The sequence below is a fragment of the Camelus bactrianus genome, chromosome 11 (genome assembly GCF_048773025.1).
Source record: "Camelus bactrianus isolate YW-2024 breed Bactrian camel chromosome 11, ASM4877302v1, whole genome shotgun sequence".
Lineage (NCBI taxonomy): Eukaryota > Metazoa > Chordata > Mammalia > Artiodactyla > Camelidae > Camelus > Camelus bactrianus.
Window position 1 is genome coordinate 19,044,450 of NC_133549.1, and position 25,102 is coordinate 19,069,551.

General features: G+C 48.1%; 1 long non-coding RNA gene across 1 annotated transcript in view; it reads left to right on the forward strand.

Annotated features, from left to right (window-relative positions):
* The window catches only part of LOC123616188 (uncharacterized), a 55,112-nt gene extending 30,712 nt beyond the window's left edge, over positions 1-24,400 (forward strand). The window contains exons 3-5 of the long non-coding RNA XR_006724076.2: positions 15,793-21,214; positions 21,328-21,776; positions 22,101-24,400. This is a non-coding gene — a long non-coding RNA (uncharacterized LOC123616188). The remainder of the gene's footprint in view (positions 1-15,792; positions 21,215-21,327; positions 21,777-22,100) is intronic.
* The last annotated feature ends 702 nt before the right edge of the window (positions 24,401-25,102 follow it).

A 25,102-nucleotide genomic window follows, 5' to 3' on the forward strand; every position in this document is an offset into this window, starting at 1 on the left:
TAGGAATGCGCTAACATCATACAAATAAAATTAAAGCCACTTTAATACATGCTGAAAGTTAATGCTAAATGAATCAAACCCTAGCGCATGGCAATACAGCCATTTTTCCCCACGTAGAGGCTATTTAATACTTAAGAGGTGGTGCCTCCTCGTGATTAATCACCAGGATATGCAGCAGACGCGAGTCACGAACGTCCATGTGTTACAAGCGAGGCTGCAAGGTACGCTCCTGTGCCATCCCCACATCCCCTGCAGCGTCTCCTAGCATGATTTAAACCACACCCGCTAAATTTAACCTGGTCAGGGAAGGAAGTACAGCTTCCATGCCTTCTACAGGGCCACTGACAGCAAGTTTTGCATTATCCCACCATCCCAAGATTCCATTATTACTGTAAACTAGCCACACGTATACTGCTTTGTTTTGTCTTCCAGGCTGTACAATTTTCCAAGCCTTAATTTTTACCCAGCAAAATCCACTTTGGCCTTTTGTGTTCAAAACTAGGCCTGTAGCTGTAATCATTAAAGAACGAACATATAGAGAGATGAATAACTAGATTTATAATCCATCCCTGTGTAATTAAGAGATAGCTTTTGATTTCAATGAAATGACAATTGCATAACGGATGTTGAAAGCGAGATAAATATGAAGGCGTGACGTTTATGAGCTACACAGGGAGAAAAGCCATGAGGTACATTTTTCAAGAGATAAAACATCACTCGATCACAATATTCACTTTTATGGTTACACTTTGCCAAATGATCTCAAATCTTGTTAATTAAAAAAGAGGAGGGAGGGTGACATGACTAAGAGCAGAAGAGATGTCTTTTGTGCTTTGAAATGGAAAGATGCCTGCAGATTTTCTTAGGCCAGCCCACCTAGAGGAAGCATCTGCTCAGAAACATTTAACCAGTGTGTATTTTCACATTTATTTATTGTGCTTGTATGTTCCTCTAGTTATTAAAACTTGATTTATAATAGACTATCAAAATATTTGAGACTTTTTTTTTTTAAGTTTCATGTTCTCAGTATTTGATTTCTAGAGACTGAAAAAAAATGAACTGGCGTAAAGTAATATGATTTTTTTCCCCATGACTAGTATGGTTTAGGGAGTCACGCTGCCTCTTACCCAATGCTTGGCTTGAGTTTTTTAAATTAAGGGTTTTTATCTTGCCCACAATGCGTATAAGGGTGAGGACGAGATTGGAGACATCTATTTTGGCTCCAAGCCAGCCCAAATTGGCCAAGAGACAAGTTTCCTATAATTTGAAGATCTGCAGTAAAAAATGAACCTATTGTTTTTGCCAGCCTTTATTTAGCTGCTTGGAGGGGAAAAAAAGTTTCTATATTGCTGTGAAGAAAGCCATTCTTACAACTTTCAATTCCGCAAGACAGAAGAGTTAGTCATGGTGAATGAGCGTACGAAGTTTCTGCGTGAGGCTTCTGCGTTGGCGGTTCCCAACATCCCACGGTTCTGCCGCTCAAGCTAGGTTTGCTTGTCTCCTAGGGTCTAACGGCCACCTTTAAAGATAAGAAAATGTACTCACTGTAATAAAACTAAAGAAAAATGTAAGTGATGTCTCCTACGTGTTTCTGTGGTAGGAGCTGTCACCTGTCTTGTTTTGAATATGGTTGAAAAGAACTAATCTCTGAATTGAGAAAAAATCAAGGCAAAACAAACAGAATATAAAACATGTTGTGACCGCATCAGCAGATCAATACTCTGACATTTTTATCTTCGGACTTAGAGGATAAATGCAGAGCTTGGTGTCACACGTCTAACTTAGACACGGCGGCAAAGACTCCTGCCATCTGTTGTGCTCCAGCCTCTACTGTCACCTTTGCTGATGGTGACATTTTAGGGGGCTCCTGAGTGCCTAGAATAAAGACTACATTTTTCTGTGTCCTTGCACGGGGTTGAGGCCACATGATTAAGTTCCAGTCAGTGGGATGTGGGCAGTTTCCTGGTTGTGACTATAAAGAGAGCCCTCCGTGCTGGTGGCAAAGTGTTTGTGTCAAGCAGGCATCTTGACCAGTGGAAGAAGGAAAGCCTCAGGCTCAGGGTGCCATCGCCACTTAAGAAGAATTCACTCTATGTCAGGCACGGGCCCCGGTACTTCATACCTGTGATCTCATAGCAGCCTTAGGGAGTAGACCTGACCCGTGTCCACACATGTCAGGTGTGCAAACCGAGGCCCAGAGAAATGACAGAACCAGTAAATGGCAGAATTGGGATTTGATCCCAGGCAGCCTGGGTTCAGGGTCTGTGCTTGTCACTGCTTCTCAAGGCTGCCTCTAGAGATGGCAGAGCCCCAGAGAGAAGGGGCCTGCGTCCCCACACCGTGAAGCCACCACACTGACCCTGTGCCACCCAGCCAGCACTGGTACCCTGTTCCTCTGAGAAGCAGCGCAACTCATATCCTAATGAAGGAAGGACCACGGGCAGTGTGCGTGATTGGTTATTGAGGAAGGTAGGCAAGCCTGGTCCAAGGGTCCTTCTGAAACGACAAGGCAAGAAACCTGCCACCACAACAAATCAAGCCACAGCTGAAATCCGAACCCCGACCCCAGAAGCTGTGATACCCAAGGAAATACAGTTACGGTGTCTCAGTCCCACCCTCGAGATCCAGGGTCTCACTGAAAAGAAGATGTGCTTCCCTTGACGAGAAGTTACATGTCCAGTAGGTGCTTTTCCTGGAATTTATCTTAACTGAAGAGAAGACTAGCCCCTGTCCGGGTGGAAATTACATGAAGGTTGCTTCTCTGAGTGAGAAGGAGGTGTGGATTAAAGTAATACTCAGGTTTTGCATGATTTTGACTTTGCAAGTTTTCAGAACCATATACTTTGGTTACATTTATTTTGTTGTAAACCTTTTTGCTTTTCCTGGAGTTAGTGATTGCTTCATTTTAAAAACCTTGCCTAATTTTACTTGCTAAATGTATTTGCTTCACACCCCAAACCTTTGCCTGGGGTGTAAGTCCTCTATTCATGCGGTCGGTCACACATGAGGTAATGAGTTGGTTCCATTGCTTTTAGTTGCAGGCGTCCTTCCCAGAGTGGCCTCTTCTCCTGCTTCAATTTCCCAGTAACATTCTAAGAAAAGGTGTCTGTGAGGTAAGTTTTTGGGACCTTGCATCACTGAAAATTCTATCCTCACACTTAACTAATCACATAGCTACGTATGGAATTCTAGGTTGTCCGTGATCTTATCTCATAATTTTGAAGGCGTTTTCCCATTGTTACCCAGCTTCCATGGTTGCTGTTAAGAAACTTAATTCTTCTATTCTCCCCCCTCCTCCCCCTCCTCCCCTCCCTCCTCTCCTCCCTCTGCTCTTCCCCTCCTCCCCTTTCCTCCCCCTCCTCCCACTCCCCCACCTCCCCCTCCCCTTCTCTCCTCCCTCCTCTCCTCCCTCTGCTCCTCCCCTCCTCCCTCTGCTCCTCCCCTCCTCCCCTTTCCTCCCCCTCCCCCATCTCCCCCTCCCCCATCTCCCCCTCCTTCCCCTGTTCCTCTCCTCCTCCTCCTTCTTCTTGTATGTGACCTATTTCCTCCTCACCTTTGCAGGAACATTTTAGAATCTCCCCTTTACTCCTTGTGTGCTAAAATTTCATGGTGATACACCTTAGTGTAGGAATATTTGCATTCATTAGACTGTGCACTTGGCAGACTTAAATCTAGTGACCACTGGCCTTTGGATCTAAGGACATTAAAAAAAAAACAATACTTTTCACCCATCTCCCTTCTTTTGCTTTTCGTGTCTTTGCGGCCTGCCTACTACTTAAATAGTAGCCCTCCTTGATTAATCCTCCTAAGCTTCTTATCTTTTCTCTCCTATTTTCTCTCTCTTTAGAATTTTGCCCTACTTTCTTGGAGGTTTCTTCAACTTTATCTCCTAAATCTTCCATTGCAGTAAAAAAAAATTTCTTTTTACCGTATTTTTAGTTTCCAAGGACTTTTAAAAATTGTTTTCTGGATGTGCTTTTAAAAAATTAGTCCTAAATTCTTGTTTTATGACTGCAAAGACCTCTCATGTCTGAGAATATCAATTGCTCACTTATTGGAGGATTCATTCTGCTCACTTCACTCTGTTCCCTACGAGTTGTCTCACCGTTTACTTACGTTGACTCAAATTAGTGGTTTTCTTCAAACATGTGGGGACTACTGGCTGCCTGGTGGGAGGCGCTGCAGGGGTTTCTGGGCACGCTGTCGGGGAGTGGGCTTCTGGACCGGCGGCATTGCCGTCGGTGCTCCGGTCAGGACTGGCTGTGCCGCGGGGCTGAGGCTCAAAGCTCAGCTTCGGAGGGTCTCTTCGTCTGAGTGGACCTGTTTCTTTAGGGGAAACCCCCCCAGACTCTTACCAGGAGGCTGCAGGTTTTAGGAACCAAGAGGAGAAACAAATGAGGCATCATAGCGCCCAGCACCCAGACTCTCACTCACTTTCCTGCTTTCAGTGTGACACCTTGTCTTTACCCTCAGATGCCTGGGGCCCCCAAGTCCAGACAGTCGTGGGATCAGCCCACGCAGAAGGCAGCCTTCCGCCTCTCTTCTGCCGAGGCGGAGGGGGCTGTTTCTAGGCAGTCTGGGCTGGTGGAGGCGAACTTGGGGTCTTCTAATCACTTGGGTTTTTCGTGTACTGACTCCTTCAGAGGTGCCAGGTGCCTGCAAAGCTGGCCCTTTCTGGAGTTCTGCAGCGTAAATTGCCTTAGTTCTCATTAAGTGAGTAGGTTTCTGCTCTTTGCAGTGTTCTGGCTTACACTCACCCATCTGCTCTCTGTCACCCCAACGTGGTATCTTTTCCTGTGGGCTGCCATGCCCTGTCCTGTCTCCTTTGTCTTTATGAGTTCATGACTTTTTATAATTCCATTACTGTCATTTTAGTGGTATTTCAGGAAGGGATGGAGACAAACAAGGGGGTTCCGTATGCCGCAGTCAACCGGAAGTGCAGTTTTCACTCCTTATTTTTATGGAAAAATGATTATTTTCAGGGGTGAAAAATGATGAAGAAAAAATCATTTTAGAAATCAGATAACTATTTTTGTAAGGCAGAGAGAGGATATTATGAGATTCAGTTCTGATTTTGCCTTTTTTCCTTTTCACTGTGGCTAATAGAAATGAAGGTCTAATGACCGAGAGAGCGCGTCATATTCCAGAACAGCCAACCATGGAGAGAGAGTTCTGTTTATTTATCGGTGTCTCCTATGAGAAAGTAGTATTTCCACCTGTCCTCATTTGGCTTTATTTTCTGTTATTGTGTCCAGATGGCCCTCCACCATCAATACTGAATCTCAGAAGAATAGATTCATTTACTTGCAACTCTGACCTGAGCTATTTTATTTCATTTTCTTTTTAGGACTAGTAATGTGGTTTTGGCCAAATGCTCTCATGGGTTTAGATAGTTCTTTATTTTGGAGCCTTGAGAACTTGCAGAAAGTGCAGCCATTTCCCTGACACATTTTCCATCGTTCCTGTGATTCAGGAGATCAACCGCAGACAAACGGGCAGGATCTGCACATGTTCTCACGTGTCAGCGTAGAAAGACAGTCTCTGTAGGTTGGTCATTTGTCCCTAGAAAGGGAGGTGACCCCCAGTGCCCTGCTCTAACCGCTCTTCTTAAAGCAGCGCCGGAAAACACACTCCACTTAAGCCATACGAGACTTTCCCTGGATGGCTCTGCTTTTTCAGATACGCCATCTCAGCTTCACTTCAGTCCAACATCTTTTTCTTTAATGCTGGCCATGAGCTTCCATATTCCTCCACAAAGATATGACCACAGAGATGGGACCTAGGGTCCCCCCTTGTAGGACCTCAACGTTAGGTGCTTCAGAAGTCGGATTTTTTGTTTCAGCAGACTGGTAGCAAGCGCAGCTGTCTTTCAGGAGCTGGATCAAGCCTGGGTCTGACTCCTCTCACCCGGGGAAGAGGCGATTCTCTCTGAGGAGCATGGCTTGGTCATGGGGCGGACCAGGAAGTCATTCTTCCTTCAGGAATCTTTGGCTCCCCCGGGGCACGCAGGCCCCAGGGCGGACGGAGGGCTGGCTCTCTGTGTTGGGAAGGGGGCCAACACCCCGAAGTGTGAAAACAGCTGTAGAGAAGACAAAAGGCAGGGAAGCGGAACTTTCTTAATGTTCTTCATCTTCCCCAAATATGACAAATAGGTCCCTGTTCCCAACAAAATGGACTTCCCACAGGGCGCTCACACACAGCAGAGTTCACGGAGGACATGACGGACTTCCTTTTATCAGAGACAGGTCAGGAAACGGAAGTCTGGATGTATGCCTGTCACTCACAAAACCTGCCTGCCTGTCACCTGGGCACATGCAAACTCCTTGGGTTGTTCTGTCCTTCCGTGTTTGCAATAAAAATGACTGGCTGTCCCGTCTCATGGACTCTGGGAGATCCATTACCCCCCCCCCCCGCTCCTCACGACGTGGGGGTGTTCAGGGTACTCAGGTCCGCTCTTGCTCTGATCCCACCTGCCCAGGACCCTTGAGCTCCGCCCATCCCCGCTGCTCTCAGCCCCTGCTGCCCTGTCCCTCGCTCGCCCTTCACCTCCCCAGAGTTCTCCCAGCCCAAGGCTGCTGTGCAAGGCCTGCTTTATTGACGATTTGGAGGGAATAGAAAAGATTATACGTCACCAGAGTGCAAAGTGCCGTTCAGTGTCCAGAGCTCTAAAAATCCATCTGCCACCCCCCACCGGAGGCACTGATTGCCACCCTATTTTTTGGCTTCCCCTGCTTAACAGCCGTCTCGGGCGCCCCCCCCCTTCCCCCTGCCACCGGCCCCTTGTCTCCCAAGGTCTCAGGTGTCATCCACGCCCCAGCTGCTGTCTCCTGGTGGGCAGAACAGATAAGCTCTTCCCATTTCTACCCTTCCCCGACCTCCTCTCTCTCAACCCAAAGGCCTAACAAGGCCTTTTTCTGGCCCCCAAATGACCATCTATCCCCAAGATGCATTTTGCTGAAGCCTGGAAATCAGCAGGCAGTTTGCTTCCACACAGAAGCTGTATTTTCTTCCCACCACGTTCATTGACCGAATGGAGAAGTGTCTCTGGAATTGTCGGTGGCGGCACCTGCCCGTGCCCGTGCTTTCTCCAGGGATGGCCTTTCCTCCTGCAGAACGTGTCACCTCTCACTCTGTGCACGCGCTCGCGCGCTCCGAAGCCCGTGTGGCGCAGCCCCAGCCCCGACCACTCAGGGCGCCTGAACTGGACTGGGGCTGCGGTTCCTGGAGAGGTGGCGGAAGGCGAGGCTCCGCCTGGAACGGCTCTGTCCTTCCTTCTGGAGGAGGCTGTGATGTTTCTTCTGTCGATTTGGCTGCCAGGCGGTTGGTGTCAGGAGATGCTCTTGAAAGCAGGTGCTAAGTGGTCAGGGGGCTATGGGGCAGAGAAGGCGCCACCCATGCAGGGTGCTGGGACCGCCTGTCTCTCCATCGACTTCGGGAGGATGAAGCTCTCGGGAGGCGGGTCCTAAATACTCAGTTTGTGTGAAGCCATTCTTCCCAGAGAGCTTCCCCACAGCAGTGGGTCCAGCTGGGTCAGGGCGCCTCTGTCCTGTGCCTCCAGGGGCGCTCGCTCCCCGCAGAGCTGGAGCCCTGCCCCCCGCTCCCGGGCGACTCCTGCGGTAGCCGTACCACAGATGCACCGTTATTAAAAAAAACACTGGGTTTTACAGGTGAGAAAGCGGGCGGGGGGGGGGGGTCTCCCGCCGCGGGCCACACACACAGCAACGGCAGCGCTGGGACTGGGAGGAGCCGCCGGACGGCCGCCGCGCCTGCTTCAGAGCTTTCCCCCGCTTGGGAGGAGGTCTGGTTTCCAGCCCCGAACAGCACATTTGTGACGGACCACGAGGGCTCGTCATAAACCCCCGTGTGTCCATTGGTATTCAAACCTGGCTGTGTTTATAGTTTGGTTTTATATATGCTCATCTGTGGAAGGACAGACATCAAGAGGAAGAGTGCTGCTCCTGGGAGAGCAGCAATAGGACGGAGGCTCCCAGCCCGCCCGACGGAAGGCGGGTGTCCTCCTGAGGCTCCTCAACCGCCGTGGCTTCTCCCCCGATTGCACTTACTTCAGTTAATAAATAGTATTTATTTGCTTGGGGTTTTTTCCTGTGTTCCCCGTCAGACCGCAGGTTCCACAAGAACAGGGAGCTGGTCCCTTTGTCCCCCACTATCTAAGCTTCCAGGTGGCGGTGGTCCACACGTGACACCGCGGGCCTGAGGTTGAATGAATAAGTGAATTAATTTAGAGGACACATCGGTGATAACTCGTGCATTTCTCTTCGCCTTTAATTAGGTCAGCCAGGAATAAAGGTGCATCCTCCTGGTGCCAAGCGTTCAGGGCTGGGGCTCAGAACGCCCCCGGCTTCCGCTGAAACTGACGGGTGCTCGGCAAGGTCACCCAGCCAAGGATGCCGCTGGTCTTGTTTCTTAAAATCATTTAGAGCGAGGAGTACCCACAGATTCTGAATTTGAGAACATTTGTTCCCTTTCAGACCTAGCACTTCAGGTTTTTACGAAGGAGCTTTTACTAGGTTTTCGTTTCCGCTGATGAGGCTTCCCTTGGAGTTGGTTACGGGACGTGCTCATTATTTCAATGAACTTGGAAATGAAAACAGATCTATACTCACTATCAATTAAGTGTTCAGTCCCTCCCTCCACTGAGAGTTCCTACGAAGAACGTAGCTGCATAAACTTGAAGCAGAAGAAAGGTGCTCTTCGGTGAGAAAGAAGAAAATCACAAAAGGAAATACCGTTTTTAGCATCAGGAGACCTTGAAGCACTGACGTGTTTATAACTGTGACTATGAGGTCAAGCCCCGTGTGACACAGGCTGTGGACACTTGTGACTCAAACTTGGACAGAAACAAGTGTGCTAGTTGGACCCATTCACGGCAAGTGACAGAAACGCAGCCGAAGTCCAAGGACACTAGCTTGGTTCATTGAGAGTCCGAGCTCCGGCACAGCGGGATCCAGAGGTCAAAGGATTTTCTCGATTTTCGTTCTGTCTCTGTTTCTCTCCCCCACACACTGCTGCCCCAGGTGGCCCCATTCTGCATAAAGCTCTTCTGTGGGGCTTACTCAGGAACCAGAGCAGCTTCAGACACCATCGATGGCCCTTGGAGCTTTCAGGCCAGAGGCAGTGAGAGAGAAGAAAGAGATGGTCTTGGTCCCTGCATCTCAGACCTTTGGGAAGCCTTTTCCTGACCTCTGTGTGAGCTGCGTCTTTGCCTGAACCAGGGACTGGGACCAGCGGTGGGGACGGACTTGGGTCCCCTGCTCATTCCTGCCCCAGAGGCGAGGCCGTCCTGATGTGTGGGGCTGCTGGAAAAAACAAAAGAAAGCCCGCTCCCAGGGGAAGGTGCACAGGTGCAAAACAAACAGTGGCCCAGCCCGCCCAGGTTGGGAGAGCAGGAAAGAGCGGGAAAGGCGGCTGCCTGCTGTAGGGAACGCGCCCAGGCGCTGTGCGGGATTGTGAAGCAGGCGGGAGAAAGGTGAGCCTTAAGAACGTTGCCTGAGTTTTTAATACCTGCGAACATTTCACTGCGTATTTCAAATATTATCCAAATCACGTGGATATACATTTGTTCTGTTCTCTAAACAAAACTATTGAAAACACCTCAATGGTTTATTTTCTTATTATATGCTCTAGGAAATATTCAGTAAATGTTCCAATTCACAGCCCTGTTTTGGTTACGCGCTTCTATCATGCATGTTAATTTGCTGATTCCTAGGCTTACGACTCTAGTCCTTTCTTTGACTCTTAAGTGTGCTTCCCAGAGTTTTTCATTCCTGGACCCAATCAATCCATCAATCTTTATTGAGTAGTACCATCGGGTATTATTGGCGGTGCTATGAGGGAATTCAAGGGAGTGTACAGAGAGCCAAATTTGTAATTTAACCAGGGCATAGACAATTAAACCACGGAAAGGGCAGTGAGGAGTGAAAAACAGCCCGTGTGATGTTAGTGACATGAGGGGAGAGAGAACACACTGGAAACTTCCTGCACCGGAGACCCAGCAGAAACTTCAGGTTCATAGAAGAACAACTTCAATGAATGACAGAGGCTGATGGAGAAATGCTTCTCCCTTTGTCCCCAAGGGGCTCTTCCAAGACACTTTTCGTAAGTCACTTACAAAACCTTGGCGATACTGCTTCCACCCGCCTCGCCCCGCTCTGGTCCAAGGTGGGTGGCCTGAGGGTGCAAACACCCTGTTCTCCGGAGCTGTGCCCACAGGGCACAGGAGGCTCACGAGGAGGTTCCCTCGGCAGCCTGGGGCAGGAAGCAAGGGGCGCTCAGTGCCCTCCGATGAGAGATGCCGTCACCACGGTGACCAAAGCAGGTCAGAGCCTGCGCACAACAGGTGATGCAGCGGCTGGAGGAGGCGGGGCTGAGAGAGCCTGCAGAGGTGCAGAGGGGAGGTAGACGCGGGCAGGTTGAATGCATGGCCCAGTGTCCACCAACAGACCGGATGGCGGCCAGAAACCCGTGCCTGGACTGGCTGGTGGCTCTGCCTCTGCACCACGCGGCCAGTCTCTGCTGACAAGAAAATAAATGGCCATAAAATCAGAGGATCTGCCAGTTTGGATGCTGTGCGCGCCAACAGACATCTTAACGCTGATTAATTTTATACCGGCTGTAGTCTCTTGAGTGATACGCACACATAAGACATTAACACAGTTAAGTACAAACATGAGGAAACACCCAGCACGGAAGACAAGTCACTGCGCCCGACGGCTCCAGTGTCCTGGGTGCCGAGGACACATTCTGCTCTCCATAAACCCTGTAAAGCCGCGGCGCTCGCTGGCCACGCTGCGTCCCTAGTGAAACTTTGTACGGTCTTCAAAAGCATCAGGTGCCTGCACAGGAGCCAACACAACGCAGCTACCGAGACGTGAGTCCAGCCCCCGGTCTCGGGAATGAGGGCGCAGCTTACATACCGAATTGCTCTCACGTCCTCCAGAGTGGGAGGCAGGGCTCAGGGTGAGGTGAGTGAAGTGCTTGCTTTGGGCTCCTGAAAACCCGGCCACTGAAACTCGTAGTGCTTGAGTGCAATACTGAAGAAATTGAAATGAATGCAAAAAATCCACAGTGAATTGAATGTCAGCATTTTACGTGGGGACGGGGACAGTGTCCCTGCTGTTTTCTCGTGCCTCGGTCTCTATTATGGTTTGACACAGTGCTACTGTTGCTTCATTTGCATTAATTTTTATTTTTAAAAATATTGAAATATTATCTACTGATTATGGAGTTTGGGCGCACCACCTCAAAACCTGTGCCCGAGGTGAAGTGTCCCACTCTCTCCCTCTACTCCCAGCCCCGCTGGGAAAGTTACCAGGAGCTTTCCAGACCAGTAACGGGAGCTCTGCCGGCGGACCTATGACATCGTGGGGTTACATCACATTAACCTTGAGTGTTTATCTCCTTTGTTACTTCATTTACAACTCATGCTACTTAGAAGTAGAAACCCGTGCTTTTCAAAAGGTGGGTCCAGCTTTAGCCCCTCAGCTAGAAAGGTGTCTGGATTCCAGCTCTGATAGGGCAGGAGGCGGCAAGGTCCCATGTCACACGGCTGACTGGGGAGGCAAGCTGGCGCGCTGTCCTCCACCTGCTGGGCCACCTGCCCTCCGTTAGGGCCGGGAGGTGCCAGGTGCTCCATTGAGCATCCCTAGAAATTGGAGTACTGCCTTCCTTGCACTGTCAGCCACAGACCAGAAGGGAGGCCCAGGGTCAGGACAGGATGTGGTTAAATGTCTCTCACCTGGAGAGATAGGGCTGAGGGAGTGACGTGGTGGGGAAGGCGGGGAAGCCCGAGGGTGGGTGTGATTGAAAAATGAGGATTCCCTGCATGAGAAACGGGTGCTTAGCAAAGGGCAGCCAGGCCCTCCCCCAGCACGTCTCCCTATGAGGAATGGGGCCATCTTTCACCGGCCTGCCTGCCAGGATGCTGTGAGCCCTCTGGCCTGGCTCCCCGGCTCACCCCGGCAATGAATTTGCTGCTTCTTAATGTAAAACCTGCCTTTTCTGGTCATTGTGCCATTTTATTTACGGCCTGTCTTTGGGGGGCTCTTGGTCAATAGATTGAGTCCCACAGTATATTTCTTCCTTTCAGTTGTTCTTGGTTATATTTTTAAATTACACGGGGCTGCTAATGATTGTGTAGCTTGCCCTTGAGTGAGCAGGGTCTTTGGCTGCCGGGCGGCCAGGTTTTAAAGGCATCGTGGCCACAGATTAATACCAGCCTCCCAGATGATTCCAGTCCTGGGCTTGGCTCCCGCATGGGGGTGAAGGAGGCTAGCTGGCTGGAGGGGTGGGCAGCGTGGAGGCGCGCCACCACCTTGGGCATCAGTCCTCACTCTTAGGTCCTCCAGCTCTGTCCGCGGAGGCAGAGTTAAGTTTGGACAATTAGAATTGCTGAGGGCAAGATGTGGAGGTCCTTCGAGGTCCTTCTGTCTGCTTGCTTGCTCATCAGAATCTCGAACACAGCGTCCCCCAGGGTGCAGTGCCCAAGTGAGGCAGGGAACGCCACCTGGTAAGGCCAAGCAGGAGCCCAGTGCAGGGAGTGTTACTGTAACTACTGCCGGTGGGTCCCAAAGGGGCCGCAGCCAGACCCACCGCCAGGGGTCACGATTCCTGCCTAACTTGCGCACCGACGTCAGAGTGCGGCAACAGTATTAACGCAGGTTTGTGTGATCGAATTAAACTATTGTCTGCATTTTTATGCAAATGAAGATAAGTTCTTTTGGCTGATGAATTGTGCCTTTAATAAAAGCTGCAGCTTTTGGGCTGCGCAGAGTGTGTTAACTCGGGCTGCTAGGGTGGTCCTGGAGCTGTGCGCTTCCAAGAGCTTCCGACTGGAGCCCCGTAATTCCTGTAGATCCAGTGACTCGCGGGCAGCGTGTTCTCACACCTCCCTTCGTTTTCCTCTCAGTACTCCACAGAGCAGCCTCATCTCCACCCATCAGTTACAGCCGGGTTAATTTACTTCCCCGTGTCTCCCTCCCCGTGCTTGGTGGGGGCATGCTCACTTAAAATATATATATATTTTTTCCCCTTGCTGGAGGCTTTCATGAAACAAGGCTAATATTCAGCACTTGGGATTCAAGCTGCTGCATCTCCCAAAGTTTGGATGTGTTAATGAACAAAAATCAGAGTGCAGAGAAACTGGAAAATTAGCAGCCGGTTGAGAGCATGCAAACAGGAAACTGTCTGATTATGTGCATGGGGGCAAAATTAGTAAAAGAATTTGAAATTGTCTTGTGTGCAGAGATTCTATTGTTTTCAAAGAATAATTCCATCTATTTTAACATTTTCAAGTGTAATTCCATTGGTAAGGGCTCTTCCTTTGATTGTGAGTGATGTTAATTGAAGGGTGTGTCTCTGCGTCTGTTTTGGCCGTTAGACTTAACATCTTTTGTTTAAAAACTCAGAGTGCAGGCTTTCCTGCCCAGCCTCCCTCCGTGTTTCTGTTTTGGTGGTGTGATGACAGACTTACAGTGTTTCCTTGTGTGTATGGTAACAGATGTTTATGTGAATAACAGACTTTTTTATGAAGGCATACACTTTATAGCCAAATACTAATTAAAAATAATTGCATGTAAGCATTTTTGTTTATTCCCTGGTGTGCATCTTTAATCATTTGAAATCACCTGCAGTTGGAAATTGAGGCAAAGATTTGATACTGCAATTATCAGAGGCCATCTGACTATATATTAGGTAGAAATAGCAACATATTTGAGGAAAAAAAAATCTTAGAGCCGGATGCCAGGTCATTCTGAAGTCTCTTGTATACTGGGTCAAATACTGATACATTACTTTGTTAAACTAATAGGATTTTAAGACATCGTTCAGCCACCAAAACAACGGCTTCATGAATAATATCCTGCACCTGACATGTTTTGTGCACTAACAAGCTCATTACAAGTGGGTTTTAATTAGAGGCGTAACAGATGGTTCCCAGTAAATATGGGCAGTGGCGACTCCCTGGCCTTTTTTTTTTTTTCTCTTTTAAAGACAAAAATTGCAGGTTATTGAGAGACCCGGAATCTTAGTTTGGATTTAATAGTACGTGTCCAATTAAAACCAAGTGTGAAGTCACTGCCGGGATGCTGACTGCGCTCTGCGTGCTGCGCGGCACGGCCCCACGACGGAGTCACCGTGTAACTGGAAGTTTGCGCCTCTTGGCCCCCTTCACCCATTTTGCCCGTAATGCCCCCTTCCTCTCCGGGGCCGCCACCTCCTGGTACCAGCAGGGAGACTCAGTTGAACACCGAATAAAGAGAAGAGGGTTAAAAACGACTTTCCTGTTTAGAAGGGTGCTTCCCCAGGCCGTGGCAGGCATGGGCCATGTGCAGCCCCCCGGTGACTCACCACGGCTTGCTTGTCCGGGCTTTGTTTGTTAAGCATTGCCTGTCACTGCATTGTGAAGAATTAATAAGACACTTCTGAGCGTTCTCCAGCTCCGGCACCAAATGCCCTCACCACTGTGACATTTAACAAAAACATTTAAGCAGAAAATGAAAGGAAGGGTTCTAAACGCCACCCGTGCGTCTCCGCATAAGCATTTAAATACTATTTGGGGACACGAGAAGGAAGAGGGAACAGATAAACCCGGCAGTAAGTTCCACTCTAAGAGATCTCATCTTAAATGAACCAGACTTGGCATTTGTGTTCCAGGGCTGGGGTAGGGAATTTGGTAGCCCTTGCATATGGAGAACGTTTATATTTTGTGGTGGAATTTATTCCTAAAAAAAAAATGTTTCTCTTTGGTGTAGAGAAAATTCTTATCAAAATGAACAAGCAAACTCCCACACAAAAACTTAAGAGTTTAGACATAAATGTCTAAGAATTTAGAGAAAGCGTTATTTCATCAATTTTTATTTTAAATGTTCTTTTTTCTTTTTTTAAAAAAATTGAGGTGGAAACTCGAGAAAGAAAAATACCATATGATATCACTTATATGTGGAATCTAAAAAAAAAAGACAAACGAACTTATTTACAAAACAGAAACAGACTCACAGACATAGAAAACAAACTTATGGTTACCGGGGGGAAGAGGGGGGAAGACTTAAATTGGAAGTTCGAGATTTGCAGATACTAACTACTATATATAAAATAAACAAGTTCATACTGTATAGCACGGAACTATACTCAATATCTTGTAGTAACTTGTGGTGAAAAAGAATATGAAAATGATATATGTATGTTCATGTATGACTGAAGCATGATGCTGTGCACCAGAAATGGACACAACACTGTAAACTGACTATACTTTAATAAAAATATTTTAAAAAATAGGTGTGGAAACTTGAGTCTAGCTTCCTAGACCACTCAGCCATCCTTTGAGATTTGCAAATGTTAGTCACTATATATAAGAATAGATTTGAAAAAACAAATTTCTTCTGTATAGCACAGGGAGCTATATTCGATATCTTGTAATAACCTTTAATGGAAAACAATATGAAAATGAATACAAGTCTGTATATGCATGACTGGGACATGGTGCTGCGCACCAGAAACTGACACATTGTAACTGACTATATTTCAATTAAAAAAAAAACAGGGCTGGGGTGTTGAGAGACAACTGAAAACTTGGAAGGCACGCTGGAGGTTCTGCAACCTTCCACCCCCACCTGAAAAGAGGGTTTTCGGAAGGACTGCTCTGGGAACAAGGCCTCCTCGTGTCAGATTGACAAAGGGCTGTTTAAGGGAAAGAAGCAGATTTCCGTTTGTGGGGAGGCACCTCCGAAATTTCAGAATCAGGGCTGTCGATGACTGGGCATGCTTTTATATTTCCAGGGCACTTCCCCGCCGGCTCGACCGCCACCCTCTCTGCCTTGTTTCCGAGCGGCATCTCTCCTCATGCACACGGTGGAGCCGCGTCTCCGGGTGTGCCGTTGCCTGAGAATAAGGCCACTTCAGGTATGAAATATTCCGCCCGCGTCCCCTGGGGCTCCTCGCTGACACGCAGCAGCGGCTCTGACGTGGAGCCACAGGCCGACAGGCGGCAGAGGGCGGCGTGCATCTGTGGCAGCGGGCGCCGCGGCCAGAAATAGCACTCGTCAGAGGTGAGGGCTTTAATTTCATTAAGAATTTTTTTGACAGCACGACACCCCAAGGTCTTGTTCCAGTTGTTTCTTATCACTTAGGTAGGGGAGGGGACGGAGAGGCAGGAAGAAATCCCCAGGCTGGACTCATAAATTTCACTTTCAAAGGTGCGCCACCCCCTCGCCTGTTCACCAGCTCGGTGCACTTGGTGGAAAGTCCGCGGTCGTCCGTGGAAGGCTCGGCGGGCCGGGCCGGGCCGGAGGTGTCCCCCTTGGAAAGTGTGCACCAGAGGGCGTGCCGGTTGGAGCCTGATTAATGCGTGTCACCGGAGTAGCACGTAGACGGAGATGTAGGGAAAGACAGGGATGTGTCATTCTGTGTGACTTCAGAATGAAAATAACTGTGGCTTCCTTTGGGTTCAACAGAAGGGATGAGGAAGAGCTCATCAGTCGGCGGGTGAGCCATCTTCAATTTGGCAGAGCCAGCCCCGGGCGTCCTCACAGTGACGAGGTCAGGTTCCAGCCACCAAGCGCCTCTCACTCCCAGACTGCGCCCCGGCCCCCGTCTGTCTGCCCAGCACCATTGACAGAACCTACCCCCCAGCCCTTGACAGCTCACGACCAGTCCTTACCACTGGCCCTGCCTCCTGTGACGGGGGGTGGGGGTGGGGGGGTGCAGCAAAAGAGCGGAAGTTATTCCTCAGTCCCAAGATCCCAGAATCACAACGGCCCGGGACCTCCAGTCGTCAGCTCCCCAGGGCTCGGCTGTCACCCTTCATGCTTAACTAGTTCATGAGAACTGCTGTGGAGATTAACAGATGCCACGGCCTTCACCGTCAAGAGCACAGAGATGAAACCCAGCCACACACTTGACAAGGAGCGTGGCCCAGTGACTAAGGAGCATTGGAGTGGAATTCGGGGGCCAGGGACCGTCCGGCGTCACCACTGACCGCTTAACCTTGGAAAGTCATTTATTTCTGTCCAGCACAGCTCTGCCTTCTCCCCTATGTCTAAAAGGGGGCTGCTTCCTGGGTTTTCCAATTGCTTACAGGAGGCACCAGTGCTGAAAACACATGCACTGGAGCCCGAGTGGGGAGGAGGCCTTGGTTTGTCTGTTCCCCGGTGCTGTGACAGGCGCTGTCTTAGCTCCGAGTCTCTGCTACAGCAAATTACCAGACACCGGGAGGCTTAAAGCGCAGCATTTGTTTCTCGTAGTTCTGGAGGCTGGGACATCCAAGACTGAGGGGCGGCAGGTCCAGTGTCCAGCGAGGACCCTCTTCCTGGCTCCCAGATGGCCGTCTTCCCGCTGTGCTCTCAGGGTGGTGGCAGAGAGACGTTCTCCTGTCTCTGCCTACGAGGACACCAAACCCATTCACGGGGCTCCACCCTCATGACCCAACCACTCCCAGAGGCCCTGCCTCCTGGCACCGTCCTGCTGGGGATTAGGGCTTCACCATTTGGATTTTGGGGGGGCACGAGTAGTCAGTCCTTAAGGGGTTCTTTAAGGAGGCTTTAGAAGTGTTGGGGTTTCCAAGCAGGTTTGGACGGTGTCTTTACCCATAGTTCACCTTTGCCCTCGTTTCCTTCTGACTCCAAGGCCGCTCTCCCAGACAGACCCTGCCAGGGAGGCGCGCGGCCTGTGCTTAGCAGAGACGTGGCTGAGCTGGAGTGACAAGTAAGAAGCTAGGCCCAGAGGAGAGACCCCAAACAGACTTTCGAAAACAGCCTCGTACGAAGATACTATTTTGTTTTCTGACTTGATCTTCATGAGGTTTCCCTTGCTTCTCCATAACACGGCGCCTGGAGCACCATCTGTTTGGCCCTCTTATCAGCCGACAGAAAAGGAGGTGCTGATAAACCCCCAGGTTTGGACAGGACACGAGGTCATGTTCGAGGAGGAGCTTGGAAAAGGAAGACAGCGAGCGAGAGGGTCATTTTATGAAGTCGGCGTGGGGCTCTGGTCCTGCGGCCCCGGCTGCGGGCGGTGTCCGGCCCCGGCCCGAAACGCCTGCCCTCCGCTGCCACCCGGCTGCGCGCCCTGGCTACTCCGGCGTCACGGAGGGCCACCCGGCCTTGTGTGTGTGAGAATTTGCTCAGATCTGGTCCCTGTGCGCACAAGCACTGAACCCACTTAGCATCTGCAACCCAGAAGCACGGAGGGAGTCGGTCCGTTTAAGGTTTGCCTTACTCATGTTTGTTCCTTCACTCATTCATGCCAGAAAGGACCGCCTCCCCTGAAAACCGGGCTGGGCTGAGGGGGTCTCTCTGGAGGTGCCCGGGCCCCCTCCCATTTCTCCGGCACAGCAAAGCCCCCGTTTGTCTCCAGTCAACTCGTCCAAGAGAGCGGCTGCCTCACTTCAATTAAGGTTGAATTAATTCTTGCTGGGTTCCTTCACAAAAACATCCAGGTTTTAATTGTTTCACCTAATTACTGGACTGCGACCCAGATTTAAGCCCTGGCACAGGTGAGGGGAGCGATGGCCTTCCTTCGATTATGCTCACTTATCGTCCCAAGAGCCTTTCGGAGCAGGATACTCCTTGTGTTGCTACTTACTTGTATGTCTGGCCTTCCAGACTCTCAGATGGAACAAAATTTCCCTAAATAAACACGACATCTCTAAATGCCTATGTCTTCACATTTAGGATCAAGTTTGGCTGTAACTGTCCTCAGAACAAGGCTGCTGTGCAAATGAGAAACCCCCATAACCTGTGCGTTTCCCCAAATGGTGCAGGGGGCCTAAGGAACAGAGGACCGTGATTTCTATGGATGCTAATTATAGCATTCATTTCTAGCTACATATTTGCATGCAGATATCAGCCTATATAAATTTGGCATTGAAAGCACCCCAAGGCTCCAGTCTGGCAGATGGGTATCGGATCACAATGAAACTTAACAGTACCTGGGGGCTTTGGGGCCAAACAGAGGCTCTGAGCAACAGGAGACCATCCGTCTTCCCTCCTCCGAGATGACAGTGTGGGCTTTATACATTGTTCCGGCCAGAAAATATTTAAGAGCTGGTTTGGAAAAACACTTTGGGCTGATAGCCAATTTCCCTTAATGTTCTGCAGACAGTCTGTAGATCTTGGAAAGTAGGACATCTTTAAATCACTTTATTTTGCTTCACTTTAAGTTGAGGAGAGTTGGCATGTGCTGAGAGGACAGCCCGCTCCACGGCTTCACGGGGACTCTGGTGGGAGGCTGGAGGCAGGTGCTCAGGAGGGCTGCTAAACCCCGGGATCAATTTCCCGTCATGTTTTTTTTTGTTGTTGTTGTTTTCCATGAGGAGTATCGTGGAGATTTCTTGGATTTATCCTTTCTTACTTTGCAAAAGAAAAACACTCGTCCAGAAAAAACCCAAAAAGGTGAAATTTGTGCCTTTCAAAGATTGAGAGGTTTTTGAGAGACGGTGTGGATGTCCTAGCTGGGACCTGGTCTGCAGGCAGACGCAGCAGCATTTATTCCCAGAGAATGTGGTTTGGGGGCTGCAGCAGAAGGCAATTCTTTTCTTCTTTTTTTCTTTTTTTTTTAAAATCGAAGTATAGTCAGGGCAATTCTTTTATCATTCAACTATTCTGAGTAAGCGGACAAGTGCATGGATGCAATTAAAATCAAATACTGTGCACCAGAAATTGACACAACATTATAAACTGACTATACTTCAAAAAATAAAAGTCAAATGACAGGATACCTGAAAGAAAAATAAGAGCAAAGGAAGAAGGTGTTTGAGAACGAACACCCCCCCAGCCCTGCGAAGAGGCACCCCAAGTCGGCGGGGGGCGGGTAGACGGAGTCTCTCACACAAGACGTTATCAGGAGAGGCACGTCTTCTGCAGCTGTAATTTATACACTCACATTTTTGGAAAGATTTCAATATCTCCCCCCAATATAGATGGGCTTAAAGAGTTCTGTGAACCATGGATGCAGTCTGGCTGGGCTACAGAACTGTTATCCTTTAAGGCAGAAAAATGAGCTTAGGAAAATGATCCCTCCCCATCAGATCTGTAGGTGTCCAGGGAAGTCTGTTACACAGCGGCTTCGGATTCCATATTGTCCCCTTGAAAACTTCCCTGCCTTGAACTTGGTAAAGCAAACATCTCTAGTTTTCCCAAATTCATAAGAGAATGAATAAAACTGGGCAAAATATCAAGTATATCTATTTTAATTTTTCATAGTTTCCAAAGATGATGAGAATGAAAGGCTAATGGTCTTTTGGTACCCTGCATGGTCCTGGCTGCTGGCCACTCCTCCATCCTCACCATCACACTCTGCCCTTCCTCCTCCAAGGATTCTGGCCATGCTCATTTCTGCTTCCAGAGTTTTGTGCAGCGCTGGTCCTCTTCCCGGGGTCTCTTCCTGCCCCTCCCACCCCACAACAACACTTGCGATGAACTCGGCTCTCCCGGACCTTAAACGCCATGAGGTGGGGTTACCACAGGGCAGAATTCCATAGGTAGTTATTGAAGGAGGGAGGTGATGAGCTGAGACCAAGGAGAGGCTTTGGGTTTACTGTTGTGTTTGCAACACACTTGAAAGCCGTTAAAATTTTCAATTGAGTAAAATTTTTTAAAAAATGTCAAAAAACGTCAAAAGCTCCGTTCATCCGGAGAGCTGTTTTTCAAAAGCTTAAACTCCTTCCCTTCCCTGCCTCTGCCCGCCCCCCACCCCTGTCTCCATCCCCATCCCAGCCCTGCTGTCTAACAGCAAGGCACGTGCGCGTGCGCCCGGACACCACGCGGTAGCCTGAGCCCCCACCGCGTGTTGTGATTCTGTCTGTGGGGTTGGTGCCATTCTCTCCCCCATTTTACAGATGAAGAAGCAGAGGCCCGAGAGACCGAGAGAGCTGTGTTCAAGGTCGCCCAGCCAGCAAGCGTGAGAGCTGAGTTCAAGGCTGTACAGCTCGCCCTGCACTGCTTCTTAGAAAGGAAAGCGACTTCTGAAGCCGCCGTCGTGCCAGAGGCTGGCAGGGGGGCCGAGTGCGTGGTCGTGGCCCTGCTTCCACATTCGATTCATAATGATCTCGGTTTCCTCGCTCGTGGTCTGCTGCAAGCATCCCGCTGGAAGGAATCCGAGAGGACTTTAAGAGGATGGCACCGTGACAACAGAAGTGAAGGCTGACAGCCTGACACGGGGGATGGAGACAAAACTCAAAGGCAGTCTGGAGACTGTGTACCAGGTAGGCTCAGAATAGATAAGTCCTGCATCATTAGGAAACTTTCAGATTTTTCTAGAGCTTCTCTTTTAGAGGCTAAGAAAATAGTGATTTAAAATAATGATTTTTCTTTACAGGCATAAGCTGCAGTCACATTGCAAATTAATTTCTTTGTACCCGGCAAAGGAGCTAGCCCCATGGGTGCCTGCCAAGTGTCCCAGAAGGAAACTCCGTCTTGTGGGGACTTCGTCCCAGGCACGCCACCGAGCAGTGAAGTGTCACCTGCCCGTCTTCACGTGTGGGGACCAATAGCATTTCATATTTCTCCTTCCCCAAATTTTCATTCTTTAATTTTTTATGGCTTCCCCTTGCTTAGCATGAGATAAAGTCTGGGTATCACCTTTACCTTGTTTTGCCAGCAAATTTATTTTTAGCTCTTTTAATTAAAAAATAAACAAAATAATATTTTATTCATGTTCAGGTTATCCAGAGGAGCACAGAGCACATGTGTGACGCAGAACACACAGAATTGCCCAAGGACTACATCCTTGAGAAGAGTTTTCAAGCTACTAATTTTCATTGAAAGGTAGGGAAGTTTTTTTTTTTTTTTTTTAAAGATGTGCTTTCATTAAAAAGGATCTTCGATATTGGCAAATATCTAAATTATTCAGTTTTCACTCATTGCACTTATTTTACAAATTGGAGTGTTTCCATTCATTATAAAGTGATTTAAGTTTGATGGTAAATTGTCTCAATTTTTCCTCCTGATGAGTTAACATAGGGAACTAAATTACCTTGATTATAAATTGCTGACTTCAGTAATACGACAATTCACATCATCTCTTAACCTGTATTTTGAAGGGCAAATAATACTTTCAGAGACTCTTAAACTCACCCTTTCATTCTAAAGGCAAAGAATGAAGATGCTGTGAGTGACTGGGACTGGAGCAGGGACAATGGCCTTTGTGGGGACTCGAATCCTGGCTCCTCCATGGATGGAATCGTCCCATTTGATGGACTTTAACCTATTCTTCGGCCTCACAGTCTTGGGAAGAGTGTCAACAAATTGTCTCCTGGGTACATGTTTCAGTTTGTAAAGTGATTTGAAATCTGAGTTGTAAAAAAGGTGAAGCCCTGTGTAGCTTTTATCTTTCAGTGAACTACTAGGGGTGTCTCCTCAGGAAACTTCCCCTCCTTCTCCTTCCCAGGAGGCCTCAGTTTCCCCTGGGGTCCCCAGGGCAGAAGGAAACTAACTCCAACCCTGGCTTCAGGTGTGGAATAGGAGACGTCACCTGAGCTGTCAATTCATCCATCCTGGGGGCCACAGTTGTTGGTTTAGAGACAGACAGGTGACCTCAGCAGTCTCAGGGTGACTCTCAAAATATTTGCTGGGAATTCTGGGCCATGGGCAACACACAGTAAAGATGAGAGGCCTGGATCCTTCGCAGCCATTTTGCAGCCACGAGGCAAAACAGTCAGAGAGGATTAATAGAGGGGCAGGACTGGGAGAATGACAAGAGGATGGAGCCAGACCCCTGGATGAAGCTTACCTGGGAACCTGCCCAACTCTGATCTCTTAGGCACGTGAGCCAAGAATATTCTCTTCTTCTAAACGAGTTAGAATTGGATTGGATTAAGGGTCCTGACTGAGATGCACATAAACTCGTTTTCCTTGTGTGCCCTAAGACAGGAGCTCCCCTCCCCACCTGTCCCCCTCCCCCCTCCAGTTTTCAGTGAAGGGGACTAGGTGGTCTTACCTTTCTCTGTGTGTCCTCTTTGCAGTGTGTTCTGGTTAACAGAAACCCCCTAAGTTTTGATCTGAGACAATGGGCAGAGCCCAGTGGGCTGTGCTCAGCCCCCGGCCCAAGCTGACGCCCGCTGCTCGCCTGTGGTACTGGTGGAGGTGGGGCTTCTGTAGAAACAACAAATGTAGCCTCCGTGTTACTCTTCTTTATGCCCAGTTTTCTAGTGCAAGTTCCTTCTTTTTCTTACTGGTCTGAGGATAACCTTTACATATTAACATTACTCTTTTTAATATATGTTGCAAAGATGCTTTCCTCACTTGTGATTGGTCAGTTTTATTTGTTCATGGGTTTTTTTTCCCTTGTATAGAATTTTTACTTTTCTACGTAACCAAATTTAGTAGTCTTCAAAAAAAAGCAAAACAGACGTGTGAATTTATTCAGTTGAACAAGGGTAAAACAAAATATTTGCTTCAAGTTTTAAAATTTTTTACATAAAATATAAACAAAAGATGGTGTTGACCCCCTTGTTACCCAATACCCAGGCTGGTTCACCTCCCTCCACGTGTACAATTCCTATGGTGGATTTTGTACAATCCTATGAGGTCATAATGAACATTTTGCTTAGAAAAGCAGATAATTATAAAAGGTATCTGCTATTGTTTTCTTTGCATTTGAAAATTCATAAATCATGTCATAATTTTATTTGGTAAATTGTTATTTAAATTCAGCATCATGTCAAGATGAATCCATGTTGGTACATAAATATACATAATTTACTTTTAAAACTTATGCATTAATGAATGTTTGGGTTTTTCCTAATTGTAACTATTGCAAATAACGTGATAAACTTTCGCTGCTGTCTTTGTGGGTTTCTCCAGGCCTGTTCCTGCGTATGAAGTTTCTGGGTTGTAGGAAATGTGCATTCTTGGGTCTCTCAGGTACTGAGAGCTTTGCTTCTCCGAGTGGCTGTATCAGCTGTACTTGCACCTGGGAGTATGGGATGTCCCACTTTCTAAATCTCTGCTGATATTTGATGTTGTCAGACTTTTAGATTTTTGCCATTCTGGAGGGTGTGTATTCTCATTTTGGTTTTAATCTTTATTTCCTTCAGTATTAATGTGAAGGAACAGTTTTTCTGATGTTTAATTGGTTTTCTTGATTTTTCTCATTTGTGAAAGCTTGTGTTTTGTGCATTTGTCTATTGAATTATTGGTCCTTTTCTTATTGATTTGTAGGTCTTCTTTACATAGGCCGGCTCCTAATCTCTTTGTCTATTAATTCTGCCAACCTTCGTCTTCCTGGTTTCTGCATTTACAAAAGCCTTTCTTATCCCCATAAGACACAAATACCTGCTTGATCATTTTTATATTTTTAAATATTTAAATCTTTTAAACACTAGAAGTTAAATGTGATGAATTGTATAAAGAATGTATCTAAATGTTTCTTGTTCAAATAAACAGCCAATTTTCCCAGTAGCAGTCATTAAAGTATTTTTCCCGCTGATTTGCATTACCACTTTATAACACCATACAAATGAGCGCATGGCTCATGCCCGTTTCTGAACTCTTGTCCACTTATGTGTTTGATTCTCCAGGGACAATATCACCACATTTCAATGACTGTAGCTCTGGAGAATATTTTGACCTCTGGTCAGACAGGTCTTCATTATGATCATTGTTTTTACACGTGTCTTACGTAGCTTCAATCTTTTAATTTTCCCAGTAAAATTAAGGGCCAGGCTTCCCTCCCATTTTATTGAGGTTTGGGATAGAATTTTATTGGATATTTCATTGGTCCTTGAGTCCTTTCATTATCTTGGAAACAGAATAAAAGACGAATGATTATATTTTCTTTCATGCTTTGGTGACCTTAAAGACGGGGAATCCTGTAGAAAGTTTAGCTCTTTGGGCAGGACCCCTGGCGGCACTGGTCCCCTGTGGCGCGGCGCCCACCGCCCCCGCCGCAGAGGCGAGGGGGAGGGTTCTGCGCTGCAGGAGAGGCGGACGGTCAGCGCTTGTGGGCGACGTGCGTGCTTGTTTTAACATTTCTCTGCAGTGGTGAGAAGGGAAGGTCTGATCATGTTTTCCACGACTCCGATTTCTTCAGACCTGAGTGACTGTTTCCCGTGTGGACTACCGTGTTCACCACACACCCCTCGGCCAGCGAA